Source organism: Hippopotamus amphibius, chromosome 7 (genome assembly GCF_030028045.1).
Source record: "Hippopotamus amphibius kiboko isolate mHipAmp2 chromosome 7, mHipAmp2.hap2, whole genome shotgun sequence".
NCBI lineage: Eukaryota > Metazoa > Chordata > Mammalia > Artiodactyla > Hippopotamidae > Hippopotamus > Hippopotamus amphibius.
The window spans coordinates 13,709,649-13,729,908 of NC_080192.1; the positions used below are offsets into that span (position 1 = coordinate 13,709,649).

At 49.1% G+C, this 20,260-nt stretch overlaps 1 protein-coding gene across 1 annotated transcript in view; it reads left to right on the plus strand.

Moving 5' to 3' along the window:
* The first annotated feature begins 6,731 nt into the window (after positions 1–6,731).
* LARGE1 (LARGE xylosyl- and glucuronyltransferase 1) overlaps positions 6,732–20,260 on the plus strand; it is a 558,406-nt gene continuing 544,877 nt past the window's right edge. The window contains exon 1 of the mRNA XM_057740821.1: positions 6,732–7,210. The gene's annotated coding sequence lies outside the window, so the exon portion shown is untranslated. The remainder of the gene's footprint in view (positions 7,211–20,260) is intronic.

The window sequence follows — 20,260 nt, forward strand, 5'->3', positions numbered from 1 at the left end:
TTTAAATGTAAATCAATTAACATTAGATAAAATAAAATATTCAATGTCTAAGTTACACTAGCCTCCTTTCAAGTGCACAATGGTCACATGTGCTTGCCATATTGGACAGGGCAAATATATAACATTTCCATCACAGAGAAGGTTTTTTCTTTTTTTGGGGGGTGGGGGGAGGGAGAACAATGGCATTCTACACAACCTCTTAGGGGGCCCTTATCAGAAGAGCACCCGTTGACCATTTATTAATTCACCCCTTATTGGTCTTCCGCCCTTTCCTATTTCATTTCCTCACTCTCACTGAAGCTTCCAAATAAGCTTCTTGCCCCCAAATCCTTGTCTCAGGGTTTACTTTTGGGAAGCCCTACTAACACAATACCCTTGGGATAATAGAGGGGGTATACGATGTGGTTGACTACACAACCTGGCTACTCAAAGTGTGGTCTATGAACAGGAACTTGTTGGCAAAGCAGAATCTCAGACCCCTCTCCAGGCCTGCTGAATCAGTACTGGCCTTTTAATAAGACTCCCAGGTGATCTGTGTGCACATCGAGGTCTGAGATGTCCTGATCTATGAGTCCCTTCGTTACAGGGGAAAAAAAGCAAGACCTGATAAAATATACTGCACAACTATGACAGCTATATAAACAGGGATTTTTTTGCCTAAAAACCCCAAAATGTAAATGCCATCATCTTTTGTTTCAGGACTTCAGTGTCTTTACCAATGTTTGATTTCTTTTTCTTTCATTTCTGTTTTGAGGGTCTTGTGATCCACTAGCTTGAGATCCCCTTATATCTATGGGGGGGTCATGATCTCAGGAGAAAAGCTCACTGTGTCCTCTAAATTGACTTCTTCAGCACTGATGTTTCTGTCCCTTCTCCAGAGGGGGCTTTGGGTCCCCAGTTAAGCATTTTGTCACAAGGTAATCAGGGGGCTATATACCTGGCAAGGTTTTCCTCTGATGGACTTTCATAGTCAGTGAGTGAATAAACTCTCTCTCTGAAACACAGTGGGATTCTCCGTCTAGAACCAAATTTCTAATTAAGCTGGCTCTGAGGTTTTCAGTGGCAAGTTTTCCGGATGTTAATAATGCTATTTTGAGAATACCTGTACCTTGCCTGCTTAATGAACAGGATGATGGGAACATAAACTATTTTTTTATTCCACTAAGAAAGACTTCATCCCCATTCCCTGTCTTCTATCTCAATTCTAGACTTGCTTTGTTTTTCATTAAATTATGTTCAAATCACACTTCCATTAGTGCTAATTTGGTGGCTTTTGCAATGTTCTTTAATTCTTCAGCTAGCAAGTAGCTTGTTCCCTGCTTAGCCCTGATGGGGGCATTTTGTTCTGCTCAGGAATGTCTTTTGATTATTGGCCTCAATGACAGAGAAGAGTTTCATGCCCAGCGCTTAAATTTACACCTCGAATGTGTCTGGATATTTCTGCAATATTGGTTAAAGGATAATTAGGCTTCTCCATATCTGTGCAACCTGAGTGCTATTTGATTCTTGACCCTCATGAAAGACATCTTAACCTTATTCACTGGTAAGATGTGGAAAATATATTATGCGATGGCTAAGGATTTGGAAGCCGTGAAGATCTGATTGCTAGATATTGAAGTCACCAAAAAATTGGGGGCAGCTTTATGTATGGCCAGGCCTGATATGTAGTTGTTTTGACAAATATAACATTACTTGTTAAAATATTGAAATCCTTCTATACTGGCTGTAAAGCTCCCCAGCAGTAAGCTCCCCTCCCCCACACCGGCATTCCAGCTATACCATGCCTCACCACCCCTGCTGCCAACTGCTCTCCCCAAGGAATCCCCCCTTTCTCCCACCTAAAGATTTAATACCTGGCCTACCAGATGCTTCTGATCTCGAGGAGACAGCAGTGAGCCGTGGCTGGCAGCAAGACCTTAGTTTCCTGCCCAGAAACTGAAAACAGGGAAATCTAGACGCTAAACCAGCAAAGGCTAGAGGCTAGAAGCAAAGTTCCCCTGGCTCTTGCCCCATGTGAAGCACAGGGAGACCAACTTTATGCTTTGTGAAGATTTAAAGGGGTGGGATAGGGAGGTTGGGAGGGAGGCTCAAGAGGGAGGGGATATGGGGATATATGTATACATGCGGCTCTTTCACTTTGTTGTACAGCAGAAACTGACACAATACTGTAAAGCAATGAGACTCCAATAATAGGTTAAAAAAAATGTTTCGAGGAGGCAAACACTTTAAAAACATGTACAAAATTTATCATTAGAGACACAGCACAACAAGTGGGAGAGCACATAGAGACACCGTTTGTTTATTTAAGACAGAAGCAAGACAGAGATACACCCGTAGAGAAAAGGGCGTGGGCATGAGGGGTGAGGGGGGCGCCCTAGAGAGGCAATCAAATCAGATAGAGCAGTTCTTCAGGGTCTTTGTTTACCTTTGGCCAATTATCTCCCTTCTTTTTCCACACCTGACCTTTCCTAAGTCCTTCCCTGACATGCGTGCACATCTTTTAGCCAAGATGGATTCCAGCACAGAGGCCTATGGGAAGGTTGACAACACCCATTATGGGGTGGCACCCCCTCCCTTTTGACCCCCAAGAAGTCTTTCTGCACATGTGTAGTCAGGCAGGTCTCCTCGACCTCAAGAATGAGAAATATGTGGTGTCTTTATCTCCTATCCAAGTAGGACAGCTCCTCCTTGCTCCGGCCATCATCTTTATCTTGGAGTATCTGTCCACAGGGGACAGATTCCAGCTGCTCAGCCTGGGGCCCATCTAGCTCCTGCCTCACTTCCAGGACTCTGGTCTATTGCCAGTGCTGCTATGGCTGGCTTACTTCCCATAAGTTGGTTGATGGACGCCCTGCTGTATATAGGTTGCTGAAAAATTTTTTCACGTCACCCCTGTGAGGATTCATTCATCTTGCTACCTAGCACTTGAAGAACATTCAAAGCATTCAGAAAACAGCCCTAAAATCTTAGAAGGGAGGTTTTATTTGGAATAGTAAAAATAATTGGGCTGACTTAGAGATGTTAAGAATATCTGGCCACTTTCAACGAATGCAATATTCCTTTTCTTGTTGTATTTTTTGGAGGCGCGAAGAGTGGGGCGACTAAATTCTTGACTCATGAGTCAAAATGGGACTCTGGTCTTTTCAGATGTAATGCCCCATTTGCTTCTAAACTTTGTACCATGCTCTTAACTTGTTTTTAGATTCAGTTTCATTAGTACCCAGAAAATGGGATCTGGAAAGACGGAGGTGATAGCACGTTTTCCTGCTTCCTCTTTGAGATGCTTTTAGGGCCCCCTAGTGGCTGTTTTAAGACAGGTTTCTTACGATTAGGTCTCCTTGACCCTGATTTAAAAAAAGAGACCTTTTTGAATCTCTCTTGTGACAGGTGCAATAACTGTGTGGAGATAAATAGATAACAGTCGGTTTACAGGGCTCAATATTTTTTCACTTCTCAGTTCTTAGCAAAAGCAGCGCAGATTCCTTAGAAATAACAGATATATCACCTTACCTATTTTATTCTGCATTCCTCATACTATGTTATGTCACAGCTGAAATCCTTTGAAGACATTTATATCCGGTTTGTGTCAAAGGGCTATAATTCATAGGCAAGTACATCCTACTTTTGGAGATATAGATATAGATACGGATATAGATAAAATCTTCCACTGGTGGGGCAAAGGAAGTCTTTAAATGTGGGGCTTGATATATTAACTAACAGAAGGGTTCAGTCTGGCAACACTCCTGTCTTTTACAGGATTAGATATTCCACTGACTTTAAAAAAACACTGCAACACTGAATTGATAGAGCGAAGCTTTTACACATTTAAGGTGCTTATTGACTGATGCAAGTAATTTTTGTGAAATCCCCGAATAAGGAATGTCTTCAATGTAACTTGCTGACCAGGGCGACTATGGTTCCCTCCTCCACCATGGTCATATTTTTCTTTCTAAAATCCAGTCTGGAGAATGCACTACACTTGGGTAATTATCATGGAGATGTTTATTTTCCACGTGCTTTTCTTTTAGTTTCTGATGGTATTCCATTATTTTCTCCTTTGCTTGTAAATGGCAGGTCTCTCCTTCCTCAGTCACATTACCCTTATTAATATGCAAAGTATTGTAATAATGTATTTTACACTACTAATGACGTGAAGCACAGCAATGAATAAAAAGAAAACCCAAATTCTTGCCTTAACTTGACCCGGTTCCGGGCCGGGGGTTGGAGTAGGGGAGGAGGAATAGAGTTGGAAGCAAGGACAGTCGGCAGCAAAAAATAAAAATGATCCTCTTGTTTTCAGCGTGTTCTACAACAGAGCTGCACGTCACAGGAAGAAAGGAGCAGCTTTCGAGCTAAAAGGCTTGGCATTAAACTTTGACACTTTAATGGTCTCTAGGATATTAGATAATATTTTATCATATAATGTTCTTCTCCGACACGGTAATGGCATCAAAGCCAGATAAGATCTCCTACCCCCGCTAACGTGCAGGGTAAGCCTCGTCCCCTCAGAGATAAGACAGCAGGACCCCAGCTTCGCAGTTAACTTATCCCGAAGCTTCAATGCAAACGGTTTTTACTTCTTCGCCGGGGACGCTGCTGTGCAACTGCTACCTTCTTTTCGCATTCCCCTCGGCTCGGCGTGTCACTGAGATTAGGTAAACAGCGCTCCTGAGCTGCGGAAGAGCGGGTGATGGTGGTGGTGGAGGTGATGGTGGAAGTTGGGGGGGGGGGGGACGGGGAGAAGGGGGTTGGGAGTCGTTGCTGAAAGAGGCTGGAAGGAAGAGAGCGGATGGGGGAAGGGTCCCGACTGGGTCAGGCTAAAGGCCGTCAGCCGGGTTACTCAAGCAGGAGCCAGGTCCGGAGCGGAGCGAGGGACGAACCTCCCAAGCCCTTGGGTCCCCAGCCTGACCTCTGGGGAATGTGGTCAGCGCGGCAGCCCGAGCTCTGCGTCCTTTTCTTACACCCTTTCCCTTCCCCACCCTTGCACTTTATCTCTCCTCTTGTATCCTTTCCCTGTCCCTTCCAAGAATTAGGGTGGGCTTCCCGCTGCCTCCTCTGAGTCCAAGGGCTAAGACCGCCGGCGGCCCGCCCGGCTGGGGAGGGGTGGGGACCCGGGGTGAAGGGGACCCCAAAAGCCCTGGGACCGAGCTGACGAAAAACCCGGGAGCTGGATCGCGTGCCGGAGCTCCGGTCTCCCTGAGTTGTCCATCCCTCTGCGTCCTCTTTCTCTCCCTGCCCCTGCTTTCTCCTCCTCTGGGTTTTCTCTCCAGGCCCCGTCCTTCCAGCCACTCTCACACCCCCTCTCCCTCTGCCCAGCCAGTTTCACTCACTCCTTCCTATAGGGGACTCTCGGCGCCCCACTCTCGTCTTCAGGATCGGGAGGCTGCAAGTCCATTCAATGGGATATTGCGCTCGGGGTTCTTGTGCCGAGAGGGAAAGAGCAAGAATGAAATCGGGACAGGGAGGGGGCGTGTTGTGCGTGCACGGGGTGTGTGTGTGTAGGGGGTGAGGAGCAAAGAAATGCAGCTTCCCCGAAAGAATAGGGTGCCTTGACGGGATTCTTGAATAGGTAGCCCCAATGATGCTGTCAAAGTCCCTCAGCGTGGCTTCTCGCAGCCTCAGCCTGTCCCATATTCTGCCCACCTTCGAGAGAAGCGGCGACCCGAGTAAAGCGGAGGCGGGGAAACTTCCTACTTCCCGCGACGGCTGTTTTGTACAAGGAGGAGTGGACACGCCGCCCGGCCTTGCGAGCTTGCAAGAGTCCCTACGGCACCAGCTGCGGACACGTCCCGCTTCCCTTCCCCCTCTTTCCGCGAGGCTCGCCAAGCCCGAGGCAGCCGGGAGCTGCCGGGGTGGGGGGAGAAGGGCGGGGAGCTCCCAGCTTGCACCCTTTCATCTCGACCCGGGCCATAATCCCGGTTCCGGGTGTTGCTTCCGCCTGCGCGCGGGGGAGCTGAAGAAGGAGAAGGGAGGAGCCTCGCCGGGGGGGCGGAGTCTGGTGGGGGGCGGCCCCTCGGTCCGCGCGGCTGCGGCGCCTGCCATTGGCCGGCCGCGCCGTCACGGGGTGGGGGCGGGCGCCGGGGCGGGCGCCGGCCCCGCCCCCGCCCGGAGCCCGGCCCCGGCTCGCGGTCCCCCCCAGCTGCACAGACATGACACAGACACACAGTCACTGCAGCTGCTGAGCGAGCCCGGCGCTCTGGGCACGCGGCGGCGGGCCAGCCCGACACCCGCACCCCAGCGCTCGCCCGCCCGCGCGACCCCCCCCACCCCCCGCCGGCCCCCGCACGGCGGCCCCCGCCTGGCCGGGCGCGGGAGGCGGGGATCGCGCGCCGGCTCCGGCCAGCGGCGCCCGGCTGCCGGCGGCGGCTGCAGCGGCCGCCCAGCTCCGAGTGCCGGGCGCTCGGGGAAGCCGGCGCGTTTCGGAGGCGGCGGCGGCCGAGGCCGGCGAGCGCTCCCGGCGGCACCGGGGCCGCCCGCCTCGGTTCCCCGCACCCACCGCGCTGCGCCCCGCCTCCGCCCCGGTGACCTTCCCGGGGCGCCTCCCCCGGCCCCGCGCCCCCGGCCCGGCGCCCCAGGCCGGGGCGAGGCCCTCTCCGGCGCCTCCTTCCCGCGGAGCCGCGGGCGGGCGGCGCAGGCCCGGGGGGAGGGGGCGCCGAGGCCGGCCGCTGCCCCCCCGCCTCCGCGCTCGGCGCCCGGCCCGGCCGGACCGCCGCTGCCCCGCCGCCGCGCGGGAGCCCAGGCGCCCGAAGCTGGGGGCGCGGCCGCGCTCGCCGAGCCGGGCTGGGAGCGGGCAGGCCCTGCCCTGAAGGGGCGAAGCGGCGGGGAGCGCGGGAGGTGGAGCCGGCCCCGGCGGCCGCCCCGCGTCTCTCCCCAGCGCCCCTTCCCCGGACTCAGCCCGAGGCGGACCCAGGCCCCTGCCCATGCGGGGCGCCCCCGGCTCCGTAGAGTCCCCGGGGCAGGGAGCAGCTCCAGGCAGCGGCGCCGGAGGCAGTGGAACAAGGGACTGTGCTCAGCTCGGGCGGCCCGGACCCTCCCTGGCGCTTTTGGAAGCGGGGGCCGCCCCGAAGTCTGCGCTTGGCACCGCCGCTCGGACTAGGACAGCGCCTGCTGGGACCCCGACCCGGAACCCCTGAGCCTCCTAGGCGGCGGCGCCGCCGCGCCACCCAGCTCTTCCGCGGTCTCCCTCTGCCTGGCGGCAGTCACGGCCAAGGTAGGAGCCCCGGGGGTGCGAGAGAGCCGCCGCGGGGGCGCCCTGGTGAGCGGCGCCGGACAATTTCTCCGAACCTGTAGCCGGTACCCTCTGTACTCGGGATGCTGGCGAAGAGGGAGGGAGTGAGGGCACACCCTCTGCCGCTTGGGCAGGGAGCCCTGGAGAGGTTGGAGGTAGAAGTCGCCGAGTTTCTGATGTCCCCCCAGGACCCGTCCCAGGGCCTGCCCTGCTCCTTAGGCTCTTGGGCTGCTAACTGGGAGACAGGAGGAGTTTCTCGTTAACACCGGGAGGTGATGCCCCCCACCTCGCCCGCAGCTTGTTAGCCGTGAGCACGTGTGCTTAGGGGGAACCTGCTCTGTTTGGAGCTGTCTCTTTGGGCGATCCCCACCTGCCTTTCCTGGCATGATGCTGTGAAGAACTTTTCTTTGCTCCTTGTTGCAGAGTCTAGGCCGATTTGGGGTGAGAGCCACAGCTTGCAAGGCCCTCTATTGGACAGAGCGGTTGGGTGGCCGCGATAGCTGTAGAGAGGAAACCCAACCAGTGTCAGTCCTACTAGACAAAGCTGCTTGTGATAAGTGGTCACTGGGTAGCAATCCAGACAGTCTTGTGAAAATCATTGTTTCTGAAGGGTGGAGTGACTGACTCCGGAGTTCTTGCATTCTTAAGTTATTTTGCTTAATGCCTCATTACCTTCATTAAAATTTTCCTCTTACGGAACCTAAGTCCTGCAAGCCTACTCTTGCCTGTTTGAAATTTATTAAACCCCGTGAGCTTTCCCTGGAATAATCTGATTTTAAATGGGTAGCTTAGGAGGAAACAGATTGTCTCTCCTGCACTGAAGCCATCCCCCCCCCCGGGTGACCCTGTTTTATGGGGATGAATTTTTTTTGTCCCCGAGCTGATGTACCTCGGTTGAGCAGGTTTCTGCTGAATTCCGAATCTGTGAATTTTGTCACTCAGTCCATTAAAATGATCTCCCGAGGGAGCAAACTAGCAGCTTACACTTTGCGTGAATGTCACAGGAAGTTTTACAGGGTCTTATGTAAGTGCCTCAAGAGAGGGCTCAGGCTCCTACTTCCTTCATGGGGTGGGGATGGGGATGGGGAAGGGGCGGTAGGTGGCCATTCCCCTTCCCTAAATGCAGGTGCCATCCCTCTCTGACACCATTGGAAACCCTAATGCTTATTCACTCCCTGCCAGCAGTCATTTCAGGTTAATTTTCCTCCTCACCTCTCCTGCCTTCCCACTTCAGGAGTCACCTTTGATAGACTTAAGATAAGAGATGGTTCTAAATTAGGAAAGGAACATGTGGAGGTTTCTTTTCTCATCTCTCACAAATGGGTGACATGAATGAATTACTCACGGGCATGGTGAGTCCTCGCTGGGGATTAAAAAAAAAAAAACTGGCTTAAAGGTTTCACACATCTCTTAGTATACCTTTATTTTTCAAGAGTACTTTACACTTTAGTGAAAATTGCTTGAGGAGAACACGCATTTATCGAGCCTGGCCCTGTTAATTCCAATGCCTGGAAGAAAACTGATTGGAACAGAGAGGCAGAATCGTCAAGATTTTGATCTTAGTGGGCAGAAGCTGCCAACAAGTTTGGGCCTTTTGGCTTCATTGAATGAAAAGTGCTAGGTTGGGGGTTAACTTTTTGGCGTGAGATGATACAGATACTTTTGCCTTTTAAAACATGACTAGAAGGGCCTTGGGAATGAAATGAAAGGTTTTTCCATCTCATCGTAGGTCGCAGGAGTACTTCCACTTCTTGGGAAGGAGGCGATGGTTTCCTGTGGTTCTGGGTTCCTAAGCTATGCTGGGAAGTTGGTGCAGGAGTGTCTCTATCCTTCAGCCACCTACAGTGGCAGGACACTAGGGGGGACTAGTTTTCTATTCCACCACTGATGAAGAAAACACAAGGACCAACCTGTGTTACAAAAAGGCGGTGGTTTATCTCGAAGGCTCAGGAACCTAACTTTTTGGTACCCAGTGCGTGCTTGCAAAATGAGAGGATTCTGAATGCTTAAGCAACGGGCCTGCTTACATCTAAAGTGTCATTTGGGCAGCTCAAAACAGGTTAACTGCAAAGTATTATGGGAGACTCTGAAAAGACTCAGTGATAATCTCTAAGTATGTGAGGGCCATAAATTTGGGGGAGACAGAACCTCCTGCAAACTCCATCCTTTGGGAATTAGACTGTGTTAACTCTAAGGTCCCTGGGGGTTTGTAATCAAAACTGCCCCTCTTTGATTTTTGGGCTGCACGTCTCCTGCCGTCTTCATAAAATCATGCTACCTCTGTTCTAGATAGAGTCTAGAATTGACTCCATTAAACTTAAAATTTCTCACTGTTATCCCCTTGAAAGTACATACCCTGTGTTTATACAGATGTAACATAACATTTGGCAGTGTGGTTCTACTCTAATCTCAGATGCTCTCTCTGCACTTTTAACAGTATTAAATCATCACTGTCCAGCAGAAATGGAAGATAATTCTATTTCAGCTGAAGAACAAAGCTGCATGGCCCAGGCTTATGCACTGTGGCCAAGTCTTTCTTATCAAAGCTGACTCCAGAGGTGGGCAGACAGGAAAGTTTGGAGAAAGAATCCAAAAAGAGACGACCTGGCTCAGAATACTGGCATGAAGAGAGGCAGATGTCGCCAAGATTTAGGACTTACTGGATTCTTAAAGAGCCAGCTCAGTGTAGAGAATCAGACTCAGCATTTGAATCTGTAAACATGCACGAGTTATTGCATTTCCCAGAACTCTGGTGTGTGGTAGACTGCATTTGTGATCCTTTACCCATACGTATAGCGCATATATGTAGTTAGTTTGAGGAGACCTGTTGTTGTGGCATAGGGAAAATGGTCAGCATAAGGCTTTATTTCAGCAATCGAAGGCTTTGTAGATTGATTCTCATAGGCACAGCATAGCCAAGGGGTTAGAAATTGGAACAGGAAAATGCTATTAAACGTTCCACGGAGCATGAGCTGGTGAAAAAGGGGTCCTGGGGAAGACATATACTGTGATCTTAAGACATGAATGAAGGCTCGTGAATTTCAGGGAAGCCACAGGGCAGAGGTGGAGTAAGGAAGTGACTCTGGATCCTGGCCTTCCTTAGGGTTGGTGAATAAGGTGAAGGTGTCTTTGCAGCCAGAGATTCTCAGAGAGTCGGGAGCACATGGGGTCAGGGGTGTAAGACCCAGGGGACTGAGAACTCCAGGCACCCTGCCATTGACACCCCTTGGCGATACAGCCCCCTCACAGGATCCGCTAGTGTTGATGAAGCTTTTCGGCTCTGCTCCAGAGCATCTGACATTGAGAGGTACTCAGGTCCTCCGTTCCTCCCTGACCACATTGACATTCGAGAGCAGGAGGCAGCAGCCAAGCCAGTAAAGTTAAGGCTTAATTGAATGCATTTCAGAAGACTTTTCTCCTTATAACTCAGCAAATAATAACCGAACGTCTGTTACGTGACAGATGCCATGTTCTGTGTGGAGGCTACAGAGGGTCCACAGTTCGTTTATAGTCTTTGGGGGGCAGGCAGATGTTGAACCATTACTATGAGCTGCTCGCGAACACGTTTGTTCAAAGGACGAGCTTGAGTTTGCCAGGATAGTAGAACGGGAGGGAATCCCAGGCAGAAAGAACAGCATGGCAACCTTAAAATATGTAGTGTGAATGGAGAACAGTCAGTAGTGTGGCTGGAAGATGGGATATTCTGGAAGAGGAAAGCTTGATGTTAGCAGGGAAATAATTTAATAGGATTCCTAGTTTCATGCTCTATGTATTCAAGCCGTGGCGAGAATGGTGGTTGGATAAGGTCCAAGAGTACCAGTTGATTATCCCACATTGTTATTAAAAACAGAAAAGGACATTTTCTTTTTTGTCCTTTATCCTTCTACATAGAGCATTTTGCCTGTTCTTTAGAAAACTATTAGCAACGCAAAGAAAGAAAGGGTCCCTTATCAACCCTAAGTCTGCCCTCTTGTGTACATGAATTACATCTGGGGCTTTCATTATGTGATTATGCAGCAGTGGGAGAAATGACAGTGTTACCTGACAAGTGATAGATTGGGGGGAACAAATTCTTCCCTGTAAGAGCAAATTCCATTTTGTTTGATTTGCTTCTGGGCAAAGTTATGGCCGCATTTAACACTTGAACAAGGTTCTTGTGTTTGAATCATCTCAGTTCTGGCCTCGGCCTTTTTTGCTGTTGGAAAAGGAAGAGTTTTATAGTATTGAGGATGGGCGTGGGCATGCCTGTGTGTGTATTTTGTGGGATGAGGAAACTATGAAGTGAGGAAGAGATGCAACGATGTAACAGCCAGGGGATATTAGAGAACATGGAAAACCACAGTTGCAGCAGCCATGCCCCATCCCCGGGGTCAAATATATTTAGTTTTTCCAAAATAGGAGCCAGGAGGATGGTGGAGGCAGAAGCCTGTGTGTGTGTGTGTGTGTGTGTGTGTGTGTGTTTTGTCTCTATCATCTTTCCCTGAGTTGATTTGAGTGGTAGGCAGGGTGGTATATGTAAAATCTGGAGATCTGGCTTCGCTTCTTGCATCATCCTGTGCTAACTTGCTGTGTGACCTTAGAGTACGTTTTGACCTCTCTGGGCTTCAGGTGCTGTCTCCATACTTAAGTGAGTTTTTCTGTCTTGTATCTAGGAATGTAGAGGCCCAGAGAAAGGGCTTGCCTAAGTTAGACAGTGGTAAAGCTCACACAACTAGGTTTTCTAGCTTTCCAGCTGTGAAATGAGAAGAGGCCTGACCAGTTCCAAACACTGCAAGCTTGCAGTGCTGAAGAGAAGAACCACAAAGTCTCTGCTGTGTGGGTTGCAGATTCTGTAGCCTTGTAGACCGCATTAGAACCTCTCTGATGTGTTAGGCCATTCATAAACAGCTGGGCTTGGCTGCTAATTTCTTATGTATTATGGAAACCAGTGAGTTTGGAAATGTTACCTATTCTCTGAGAACTACCTGAGGATGTTGTGCTTTGGGATAAAAGTAAAATTGTGCTGAAGATTGTGACTGTTTCCAAATTGTCAACAAAAGCTGAGTTAACCCTGTGGGATTTTGCAAAGCCTGGACTCTAACAAGGAAAGGGGAATCTTCTCATTCTGCCAGGGAGGTTACCTTGTAGGGGCAGCTGTGGGGTGAATGTGAAGGGAGGGATGTTTGGGAAAAAAAACTGATGCAGAAAAACAATCATATAGAAGTACAAGTCAGGAAAATTGCAAACCGACTTAATTTTACGCCTCCAAATTTGTGTTGCTAAAAGAAGGTCCCTCACCACTCTGGCACGGATGCTTTCCTGGGTAGAGAGGGCAGTGATTATTGGAAAGAGAGGATTTGAAGTAAGTGCAATTGTAAATATAAGATTTGTGACATTATTTCAGTATTGAAGCGAAGCGTAGGAATGCACTATTTTAGGAGAATTTTGCTTATGAATCTGATTCTGAAAGCAAATAACTTAAGAGAAGTTATTGGGGTATAAAAGGATTTTTATTTTATAATAAAGGATTCATAGCAAGCCTCTTTTTAATAGCTAGTCCTTTACTGTGTTTCAAATTCTTTGATTAACAATCTTGAGGGATGCTTTTGGGAGCCTCACCTGTTACAAAAAACCTAGAGTTTTTCAAATATAAACTTTTCAGTGTTTTAACAAATAACTCACCAGCCAAGGAGCCTAATATTGAACTGTGCTACAGAAAGAAGGTAGTTACATAGAGTTTGTAACCACTGACAGAGGTCGTGTTGCTTTGCTTAGTTACTTAAGTGGAGGCAGGTTTCTGCTTTAGCTACTGTTCATCCTGGAGATCACCGGTCATAACTACCCCTCTGCCCGAGTTCCTCAACCACCCTCACATTCTACCTCTAAGACTATATCAGGAACGGAAGTGGTTTAAAAGAGTAAATCGGGTAAGAGTTTCCAGGATTCTGGGTTTTCCTAGTTGCAGAGCCATGGAATTAATTTTGTTCCGCCTAAGTACACAGTAGAGGCGATATGCATGAGACATTTACAGAAAAAAGAAAAAAATCGAAATCGTGCTTGCTCACTGCCTCTTCCCTCCCCGCCACCGAAATATCTAGGGCTTTTGGTTTTTTGTTCCTTTATCTCTTGTGAAAGTTTCCAAAAAAGAATTGGTTCTAGGAATGAAAGAAAATGTGAGGCGTTTAAGGCTCCAGAGGTAATTTGGGGCGACCTGGAGTGGTAGATAATCACAGGCTGGGGCTAGGACGGGAAGTGCAGTCTCACCCATAATTTTAGACTCTTTCGTCGCATTATGGGGCCGTGCTTTGGACGCGCAGCAAACGCAGATGGTGACGAAGCCCTGACTACTGGGCGAGGCTTGCTCTTAACAGGGTCCTTTTTTGACGTACCCAGGCCACCTGGGAAGAAAGGACTCGCTGATCTTTCTAGCTCTCCACGGTAGCATTAGAATTTAGGGGGATTTACAGCAGAACCCAGACAGGTGTTCATTCTTCCCCTTTATTTTTCTTTAATTTAAAATCAGTAGTGAATCATGGACTCTTCCGTGTTACTCTGTGGTTAGAGACTGCCTTGTTGCCTTAAGCACGTGTTTGTTATGATTCAGGTTAACATTTTTGTGGCTAGCTGGGAACCATCCCCTCCCCGCTTTTGTTTCTAGAACAGTTGCGTAGGTCCTTAATCTGCCAACGCTATTTGTGTACCAGCCTCCTTGACTGATGGCAGCTCTCATCCGGGAAGGGAATGATGGTATTTCGTGGTTGCTTGGGGAGCCAAGAGAGACGCAGGCCGAGTGATAAGCAGGATGGGGCTTCGCTCGCCGCCAGGCACAGTGCCTGGCGCTTAGTAGGTCTGCACTGAGTAAGTAGTTTTGTCCACACAGAATGATTTGCTTTCCGAGTTGTGTTTCCATCTCTGGGGTGGGGGAGATGGGGAGGAAAGGGTGAGTGGATACCGGCAGACTGACAGACTTGGACTCTTTCAGGCCTCTCCCGAAAGCTGTTATTTTAAAAATGTGAAGGACATTTCAGATCAGCAAAATGAATTCTCTTAGGGATGCATTGTTGTGGTTCAGACATTGACGGCTTTGTCAAAAGGCAGGGAAAGTACAATCCCAGAACGCAGCGTGTGTTTCCTTTCCTCTGAGTTTGTAGGGATTTTCACTTACCTGGCCTGGGAGGAGCAGGCAGGCTCTGACACTTGTTCACATCAGAGCATGTCAGGGTGCCTCGCAAGTGCCTTGAAAAGTGTCTTAAATACAGCAGACCTTAGGATGGAGTGTGGGTGATGGTCTTAATGGCTCCGGTGATGTGACTCACTTCACGGATGTGAACGTGCAGTGACTTAGATGTGGATGGGGCCAGGGCTTCCATCTTCAGAGGATGAAGTGGACCCGGGAAAACAGAGGGGGGGCCTCGAATGCTCTGCGTCCAATAGGAAGGACTCTCCTCTCTGCCATCTTAGCGTCTTCTCTCCCTTCTCTGTTGGTGTACATCCTTCCCTCCTGGGCTTGGCAGTATCATGTGAGTACCCACAGATGCCTTCTCCGTGGAAGGCAGAGCTGTAATGTTGAGACACCACTGGGGTTGCAGGAGACCCTGAACCCACTCAACCTTCATTTCACAACTGTGGAAACTAAGGCTGGGGAGGTCAAGAGAATTATCCTGAGGGGAGGCGGGACCAGAGCCCCAGCTTCCTGACTACCTTGTGTTGCTGAGGCTCTGCTTTCTCACACCCGCTACCTTCTGCGTGTCTGCCCTCTGCCCTTCCCTGCAGCATACTTGACTTCAGCCTTTTCCGCAGACACGTTCTAAGTGCTCAGCTTTTGTGCCAGGCACTCTTCCGTTTGATCATTTTTTGTCATTTCAGCCTTACGGTAACCCTACGAGATGGGTGGTCTTACTCTCCCATTTTCCGGATGTGAAAGCTGAGGTTTGCTCAGGTCACACAGCCATGGAGCCTGGAGCCAGGACTTGACTCACAGCTGTTCTGACTCCTCTGTCTGCTGTCTCTGTGCTGACCTGGTGTCTAGCTAGAATCTCTCCTTCCTGCCTGCAGGCCCTGTGCACACTCTGTCTCCTTGATGGCATTGCCTTCACTCAGTCAACATCTGCTAAGCCAGCGTTCACGAAACTCCTGCTCTGAGAGTTCTCGGCTTGACATCAGGAACAGGGAGGTGAGGAGATCAGCTGCCTGCATCATCTAGTAGCCTCGTCTTGGTGAGGGAGGTAAATGCTACTAAAGGCGTGGACAGAGGGTAACGGGCACTGTGTCTTGGTAGCATTACACTTGAGGGAGTCGAAGGAGCGAGTATTAGATCTGGGTCTTAGTGAATAGCAGCTGGAAGGACAGGGGTAGAGGGAGCATCACCTCAAACACCCCAGAGGCTATGCTTGTTCCCTGCTACTTGGCGTTGTCAGTATCTGTATACTTTTCTTTTTCTCTTCCTTATGTGAAAGTGCCTTAAAGCACTGTGACTGGGTTGCACCCATTCGGCTACACTCCTAGCACTTAGGAATCCTTCAGTAAACATTTATTTAATGAAGTTGAAAGCCTTCTGTCTTTGCCCTCAAGCAACATAGTTGGTGAGATTGGGAAAAAAAAGAAGTGTGAGAAGTTAAACCACAATAGAAGATACAAACGAATAGTTCAGCGCAGCAGGAGGAATGATGTGGCAGTGCGGTGGATGGTTGTGGGTTATTGGAGCCCAACGCTGATGGGAAATCAGAGGTGGGAGTTTACTTTAACTGCGTAAGCTCAGTGGAGGTAGGATCTGCCTTGGGTCCTTGGACCCAGGATAGTTGAGATTTGACTGGAAGCGTTAAAGGGAGGTAGAGGAGCCAGCTCAGCTTGATGAAGGCACAGATGTGAATTTTGGGCTTATAAAGTAAGCCAGCTTGGGTTTCCATTAGCGAGGAGCTGGGGATGTAGTTGGGAAGCTAGATCCGGGCTGTGGGCTTTTGGAAGGCAGGGTGGCTTTTGATCGGGAAGATGTTGTATGCGAAGGTCTGTTTGAGGAGGATGAACCGAATGGCAGTATTGGGAACAGATTGGAGTAGGGAGAGATGGCAGCTGGGAGGTCGCTGAACAGGCTTTTGTACTAGTTCGGATGTGAAATTCTAAAGGCCTAGAACCAGTACAGTTGGATGGAAACTGAGGGAAGCTTCGGAATTTTCCTCTGATCCCAGTCATTAGTATTGAAGTCTGAGATGGTTTTCCCGGCCCGCTGGAAAGAGGTCTCATTGGAATGAAGTCTGCTTGTGACAGTAGCAACAGTTCTTCGAATGGCACTTTCTCCCTTGGCTGGGCTGGGTGTGGGGATGGGGCTGGGGTGAAAACGTCCTCTCTGCAGTCTCTCTTATTAAGAGTTTGTTCAGATGAGCCCAGGGTGATAGAACAACCTTTTTCCTAGTCTTGGATGACACCCAGTAAGGGGTGAAATGTAGAAAATTCTTCTTTTCCTCACGAGCGGTTCCTAAAGCAGCTGCAGAGGGCCGAGAGCGAAATTACCGGAGCTCTGACGTTGGGCTCTGGATCTACCTTAAAAGTGAAGCTGGGCCATGCTTCTTCCCATGACTGGTGGCGTGTCTCTGCCCGAGGAGGGCCTTGCTGAGAGATGACAGTACACGCTTTTCAGAGTTGTCGTGTAAGCCATTCTGGATAACAGAATTTTTCAAATAGGGTAATCCAGTTCCTTGTAGAGAGTCTTTATGTTGAATCTTTAGAGAACGAGGGCTTTTTCTAGAATGTTCTGTGTATTTACCCTCACCGGCTCACTCTCAGCCACTGGAAAACATCCAGCTTTCTTATCAGGACACACAAAGCTTGTTGTGAACTGGCCCCTGCCTTCCTCTGCAGCTTCAGCTTCTCTTACCCACCGCCACCCCGCCCCCCCCGCCCCCCACCAATCCCTGAGTCATTATTTTTCTTCCTTACTGCTTATTTTTCCCCAGACCTGCCAAGCTGTGTCCCTACCTCTCCTGCCTGATAAGCCCTTTCCCTCTTTATCTGCTTGGGACATTTCTATTTTTCCTTTGAAACCCAGCTCAGGCGGTCTTTCCTTCAAGCTTCTCCTGATACTGGGCGCTGAACTGCACCTGTCCTCGGACTGGCTTCTCCTGCTGTGCTTTCTGCACCATGGTCCCTGAGCTTCCAGCTGGCTGGCCTGCTGGAGTGTGGGAGCCCTTCAGTAAAGACGGCATCTCATGGCTCTGGGGAATCTTCAGTGTTTTCCCCTATGCCTGGACCTTGCTGTCTAACCAGTAAGTGGTGGGAGGTGGTGGTGGTGATTTTGGATTTCATTGAGTTTGCTGTTCAGGCATAATGTCACCCTTTCTAGCTGAACCTTGAGTATTATGCGGTACTGCAGGGGTATTCCCGAATCTAAAGACTGCATGCTCCCTTACCAATGACCAGATGGCAGTGGGTCATCCCTGGGGCCCATTGATGCCTTCAAAGAATGTGGTGGAGGTGGTGGAGTAGATGGAGGAGAAGGAAGTGGTGGAGGTGGAGGAGGAGATGGAGATGGAGGAGGTGGAGGTAGAGGTGGAGGAGGTGGAGATGGAGTTGGAGGTGGAGGTAGAGGCAGAGGTGGAGGGAGGGGAGATGGAGGTGGAGGAGGTAGAGATGGAGGAGGAGGTGGAGATGGTGGTAGAGGTGGTGGAGGAGATGGAGGAGGTGGTGAGATGGTGGAAATGGTGGAGGTGGAGGGGACGGAGGCGTTGGACACGGGGAGGTGGAAGGGGTGGTGGAGGTGGAGAAGAGGCCATTAGCATTTCTCCAGATGAGACACGTCTTCACACAAGCCCTCCTGACCGGCCAGTCGAGGGGACGGAGAGCCGGAGGGACCTTTGCATGCCTTGTCGCTCCCCCTTCTCCTGGTCTGTGTAATCTCCATGGCTGTGTTACCCCCACCCACATCCCTGCCCTTCTTCTGTGTGCTGCCTTTCCTGCTATTTCCTTGCTGTGTTTCTCTGCTTTTTCCATTTTCTCAGATCTTCAGCCTCCTCGTTCCTCTCCTCTTAGGCTTTTTACGCGCTGATGGAGTCATCGTCAGACAATCTAAAACACACCTTTTCTTCAAGTGTTTGATTGAAGGCCTTACCCTCAAGGGTTTTCTTTTTTCCGGCCACGGTGTTGGTCCCTAGGTACTGATGGAGCCTTTGACCGTAGTTTCTGTTTACTAGGCTTAATACCATTCCACATTCCTAGAGAACCAGTTGCAGAATTGCAATTGTAATTGATTGAGAAATTATCAGGCAGTGATGGGGAGTGGCTAGGGAGGACTCTGTGAATTTGTGCAGAAGCTCAGCACCAGCGCCCGAAGACTCCTTGCTGGATAAGCAGGTGTTTATGTTGGAATATTTATTATTGCCTGTAGTATTTGTGAGGTCCATTTGGGTTTTTATTACACTGCCCTTGTAAGCCAGGCATTGGTGCTGCATGAAAAGGTTTGTTTAGCGAATCGTGGAGGAATGATAGATGAACCCTGAGCTTATCAGATGGTTCATGTGAGCCAGGTACCGCGCTTTATGAACCTGCACTTGGCATGGGCACTGGTTACGTGGTTCAGGAAGCCCTCTGCTTTTCCAGCAGTGGTCTAACCTAATGCACACTGAGGGATGCTTTCTCTGGCCTATACTTTTTTGACATTTTCCTTTTCCTTCTGCTCGGGTTTTTCCATAACTCCTGTTGAAACAGCATTTTTGAGCTCATTAAATCTGTTAATGTGTGTGTAATGCTTAGGACAGGAGCTGGTACACAGAAAGCACTCCATACGTATTAGCTGTTGTAATTGTTTTTATTTAGAGCCTCTCCACCCTTTCTCCCTCTCCCCCTTCTGGTGGTTGTGCTTGGCAAAATAAGAAAGCAAACAGCTCCCAGGTATGAGAAGGGGGCCACCGATTTTATCTGTTCAGCCCTGTCCGGAAGTCTCAGAAAGTTCACAGAAGCCCTGAAGCTAAAGGCAGACACTTGCCCACTAATCACTGAGGCCATTTTTCAGGAGCTTTGGGTTCACCTTGCTACCTACTGTCACTGGGATTTGGACTTCAACAGATACGATGGATGAGAGCCAGTGAAGGATATAGGAAAGGACTCGTAGCAAGTTGTGATGAGTGGTATTTAAAATAACAGTATCAGTAATAGCAAGTGGTCACAATGATAGCTTCCATTTATCAAATGCTTCTTATGTGCTTCTGAGATGTACTTGACATGCACGGTACCTTTCGATCCTACAGCCTTCTGAGCTGCACAGTTTCATTTTACAGGTGAGGAAACTGAGATGCACAGAGGTTATTTGCCCATGTGATAAAGCCAGAGACAGGAACTCAGTTTGGTCTTCAGAATAATTTCCTCTTAATCTCTGACCCATGATCCACTAGCCCAGGTGTCTTGACACTGGAATATACATACCCCTGGCGATGCAGAAGCCTTTCGTGGAGTATTGCAGATACATTAGGTGCGGATAGTTTTAAGGGAATCAGTTTCCACATTTTCGACTTCATATATGGACCCTTTCTTGAAATTGATTGGACCGAGACTACCCCTCTTCACAGTCATTTGTCCCCATTTTATAAAGGCATATGTCTTGCCCAATGCTAATCTTATTCACGTGTGTCGCTCTGAGTATAAAAGCCTTAAGGGGCACTGAACAAAGGAACTATGCAATTGGTATCTGAGAACCACCAAGGCACTTCTGTAAGGCTGCCCCTTTCCCCTTTTTGTTTTTACTTGTTTAAACTTGGTGCTAGAAACAGGGCATATGGGCCCCTTTCTTCTGCTAAGGAATGATATAAAATTTTCAGATCTTAAAAAATAACTTGCTTTTGACTATTTAAAATTAATGACGGGTATCAGATTGTTAGATTCTGTTTAAAAATATGATGTGGAAGTTTTATTTTAAAATACTCATATTTACAATATGCTGGAAATTCTATTCTTAGAAGGTACTCAGTTTATGCTGAAAATTTTAGACGTCAGCCTAAAAATAGTCAAGGTTTTCAAATTTCAGAATTCAAAAAAAGCTTGAAGATCATTGTACTATACTTCCTCCTA